The sequence below is a fragment of the Macrobrachium nipponense genome, chromosome 21 (genome assembly GCF_015104395.2).
Source record: "Macrobrachium nipponense isolate FS-2020 chromosome 21, ASM1510439v2, whole genome shotgun sequence".
Classification (NCBI taxonomy): Eukaryota; Metazoa; Arthropoda; class Malacostraca; order Decapoda; family Palaemonidae; genus Macrobrachium; species Macrobrachium nipponense.
This window is the reverse complement of record NC_087212.1, coordinates 2,075,007-2,080,006: the sequence shown is the minus strand read 5'-3', so window position 1 is coordinate 2,080,006 and position 5,000 is coordinate 2,075,007. Positions and strand designations below refer to the sequence as shown.

Genomic DNA, 5,000 nt, shown 5'->3' with positions numbered 1-5,000 from the left:
TGCATTAGCATTCAAATCAGCCTTGTTTTTCCCCCAATCCTTATCTGCGACTGTCTTCATTAATCTTGAGAGATGATCAAAATAGACCTCGGTTCTCCGAAGCTCTTTGGCTCTGTTCACTTTCATTAGTCTTCGTTCAAACGACTGTTCCGGTTTCAGGGAGGAAATCTCAAATAGTCACGGGTATCAGGGGCTTGCTTGACAAGCGAATTAGCGGATTATCAAGCACATTTCATTAAAAACGTCTTCAGATAAACTTTACAGGACTGGTTAAGATGTTTTATACGCAGTTCCAAAAGAGCATGAGGGAAAGTGATGTCAAAATGGCACTGGTCACAGACGCAGAATGTCAACAGGAAATCTGAGGGTGCGTCTACGCTGCCTTGAAGATGTCCTAAACACACGTTGGTAACTTACCGCACACATATCACAAATAGGTTGCATACAAGTTGACGATTTCTCGGTAGCCCTAAGCAATTGCTACACACGAGCAACCAGAACTGACTACTAAAGTTTCGCTCTCCAATGATGGTCGTTGATTTGTTTTCAACGTGTTTGTGATATGTATGAGATAAGTTCTCTACGTCTGTTTACGACATAACAGACCATCAACGTCAATCGTGAGACACGTTTTATAAGAGAAATTTGACACTACTGATACTGATTATGGAGATAAACTGACACCATACTGGTCATCAATGGACATCTTGAATCAAGGACTCTATTGAATACGTTCTAAGAGAAATTTTACTTGAGGTATCTTTAGCATATACGCTACGCTGAATTTCATCGGATTTGTAATAATGATATGTCGATGTAATTACTACATTCAAGTTTGGATTTACCCTCTCTATTTTTCTCTTTCTTTACTTTTCTTTAAATGGTAGGTCCTATATCAATTTCCAAAATACTAAACGAAAAACGAAAAAAATTTATGGAAGTAGAAAGCACAGTGCTTTCATTCCCGATTCAGCAATTAGTGAAATGATACAATATTCAGATAAGATAACACATTTAACACGAAAATTAATTGTAATTTTGGGACTTGTGTGGGGGTGTTACCAAGCACCTACTTAAGGTACGGATCGACTCTTATAGGGGTGTTAGCCATCGTACTGGTTTAGCCTTGAGCAAAAAAGAAGATAGTGCCATTAAATAAATAAATGAAAAGGAAGATAGTGCAATTAAAACTGGTGAGAAACAGTTCTAAAGGTTGACAGATTTCAACTGACCAAGATACATAAAAATATTATGAAAGCATTTTTAATGAAAATTCAAATTTTCGGGTTTTTAATTAGAAAAATTACTTTTTAAACACGAATCTTCATTTTACAACTTTTTCTTATGCATTTGTGCGTCTTCCTCTATTGTAATTGTTCAACTTTGTGACGTGCGCGTTTCGCTCTTCGGAACTTTGGAAATTCTACAAGTTCAGTAACAAGACGTTAACTCTCATAAATTTTTTCTACTTTTTATTGAAAGGATTAAATGTACATTTCTTAAAATTACAACACTTACAATATGGTTACAGTATACATCAACACAATATACACAGGCATTTCTTCCATAAACATAATCCCTCTAAACTGACAATTTACACATCTTGCTCTAGTTACTGGCTACTCAAAAAATAGTTAATCATTTGCTCTTTTGTGAACATTTTTAATTTTTTCTTTGTAATTCTTTATGGATTGTCAACCACCATAACAAAATCTGCTCTGAACAAAGGCATCTATTTCCTCTTTCGTATAGCGTTTCTTTTTTACTGACCCAAACAGCATGTACTAGATGCCCACATGAAACTAGCCTATCTGAAACACAATACTACAGAACAGACGGCTTTAATGTGAAAGCGAGAACGTAAATGCGTAAAAACAAGTCAAGAAATTTTTATAATACAAAAACTCACAGTGGGAGTCATTTAAATTAAAGTGCAGGTGACTGGTACTTCCAATTATCGCTACTGTACCCGACCGGTCGAAAATGAAAGTGCTACAAAGAGCAATCAAGATTTGTTCAAAAAATTGGATGGGAACTAGGAACGTCTATGGGAATCAGTTGTGGAATATGTGCAATGACTTTTGAACAAACTCTCCTCTATAGAAATGAAGTGTGGACATTTAATGCAATTTATTAAAACTTCCAGTCAACAATATAATAAAATATAAAAAAAAACACACATTTCTTTACTATACAGAGATTCTAAGTCTGTATCGTAGAACTGTGGGAGAAAATCAGATTCTCGAAGTGTGAAAAAAAAAACATTATAAAACAATACATAAAAAAATAAACACGCGAATTCGCAACTGTTAAGAACAGAGATCCCTACAATATAGAAAGTGATGCTGTTTACATGGTGCATTTTGAGTGCCAAGAAATTGTGATTGTACAGACAAGTGGCATTTGAAATGATCAGCAGAGATTTTGCAACTTTCACTGCTTCTGGAGGGGAAATTTAGATTGTGTAGTATTGCTAGTTGACATTTTAGAAACAGCAATGAAATTCTTCTAGAATTTTGTAGTAAAAGCATGTTACCTCAAACTTAATTACCGTTCTGGCTAAGATCTTGCCAAAATTATTTGACAGAAAATCTGGCCAAGCAACACTTATATACATACACACACACACACACACACACACGCACACACACACACACACACACACACACACACATATTTATATATATATATATGTATATGAAAGGGCTGTTGCCTTATATAATAAGGCGCCCTATGAGGTTATGTTAGACTTGCGATAATCTTACGCTAAGTCGGTTGGTTATGCACTTCCATACTCATTGGAGTGTCTTGGGGTTTGATGATAACTTACGAAATCGGTATCATCTTTGGTTATGACGACGATGTGTTAAACTCATGATGATATCTTCTTTCTGATGTGAGGTTTCTAGTAGAAAACACTGAGTAAAAAAAATAGTTCTATTCTCTGAGATTATATGATGAAGATCAGAGGAAATTTGTACAGGTCTGCCAATGATGATGGCTAATTCAAATCTACATGATGAAGCTTAGGTAAAGATGTACAGGTCTTCTAATGACGATGGCTTGATCGCTTCTGCCAATGATGATGGCTAATTCAACTCTGACTACCATCTCGGTTACAAATCATAAAGGAAGCAGACAGTAGCTCGAACATATGAACATACATACAGATGACACAGATTACAAATCACGTAGGCCGTTTGAATTATAGGTCGCGGTAGTTGTCTCAAGCAGGAAGCTTGGCCTAATGTTTTCAAAACAAATGAAGGACCACAGGTAACGGCACGTCATCTTAGCCTACTTTATTGTATACGTCATCTTAGCATACTTTATCGTCTCTGGTCTGATCACATTCCTGCAAGCAATCTGGTTGACCTCTTGGGTCACTGGTTTTTAATTAATCATAGTTTTAGTGTTTTTATATATATGGAATAACATTCCATATTTTTATTATGTAACACTTACATATATATATATATATATATATATATATATATATATATATCCCCTACAGAAATGTGCCCTTCTCCTTTGCCCTTCACGCACTCTCTCACTTCCTGGATGTTGAGGCCTTTCCTTTCTATTACTTTTTTTATACTATTTTCCACCAACTATAATCCTCGATTCTCTCCACAAGACCAAACTATCTCAAAGTCCTCAAGTCCATCTTTTCACCTATACTATTCATTTTACCAATCCATCTATGTACCTCAACGATTCATCTCTACAGTTTCCACCTCCTTTTTCACTAGCAATAAATATCCGTACTTTACTTCCATAAAGGAGACTTGGTTCAACATTCCCTTCTCATTTTTTAACACTGGCTTCCATAGGCATTCCTGGTGACCTCCCAATCTTTTGCACGAACCCCGCTGCCTGTCTTGCTTTTCCTACTCCCGCCGTGAATTAACTCTTTTCTCATCCTACCATCATCCAAAATATGTACTCCCAAATGCTCATGAGAAGATACTGCATCCATTCCCTCACTGTCCGAGCTAATAGTAACTGTTCCATATTCTTGGTTCCGATTTAATGAAAATATATATCGCCATTTTAAAATGTTAGAAACTGAAATCAAAGAGGCAGACCAAGACATGACAAGGCTTTGTCAGTTTGCTAGTGATTTACTATGTTTAACGAGAGAAAGTATCCCTTTCTGAAAATAAAAATAAATCTGAAAATTTTTCTAGTAAAAAAACAGGAAATCCGTTAATAGTTATCAACTAAGGGATATTGTGGTTCTCTTGTCACAGAACCACAAACAAAAAACTAGGAATTGTCAAAAGAAACCTACGAAAAAGAAAAACGTAAAACCAACTTTCAATAATGCTGGAGACAAACAAACTTTAGAACAGTATCGACCAATTGCTGAAGTCATGGTATACCAGCAGCTCACTGAACATCCTGAAAGGTACCCTGAAAATCGGTCAGTTTTATAAAACATCACTCAGTTGAATCAGTATTATGCTCTGTGATAAAGGACCCCCTAAATATAGATAATGATAAGTGCACTAATAATATTGCTATAAGTTCAGTATTTGACAGAGTAGTACACGAACTTTTTGAAAAAAGAAAAAAAAAGCTACTTGCAAGTTGAATTTTCAAAGTAGAAGCTGAAATGTTGAAATCTGCCCCCTCGAAAACTCTCCCAACTTCTGGGCACATTCCTCCCTCCCGTCTCGTAACGTCACTTCAACTAATCTCATCTTCCCTTCACTGCTCGTTTCTTCCACCCCAACTAATATAACAGTTTTTATTCGTTCCTCCTAAACCCACAACACTTCCTGCCGACTTCGTGAACCCATCCTGGAATTTCCCACAAGCTTCACATACTCCTTCATGTCGGACCTCAGCCCAATATGCTCTCTTTACTTCGTCCTTGTTAGACTCACTTGTTAAGCTTAACACCTACCGCAAAATTCTCACTCCGTCTGTGATACATTACTAATAAAAATAAAAATAACCAATTATTTCCAAAATGCATAGCCACTTCAGCGACT

General features: G+C 36.2%; 1 protein-coding gene across 1 annotated transcript in view; it reads right to left on the bottom strand.

The window, feature by feature from the left end:
• The window catches only part of LOC135197692 (ras association domain-containing protein 10-like), a 708,795-nt gene that overhangs the window by 533,230 nt on the left and 170,565 nt on the right, over positions 1–5,000 (bottom strand). The gene's annotated exons all lie outside the window — the stretch shown is intronic.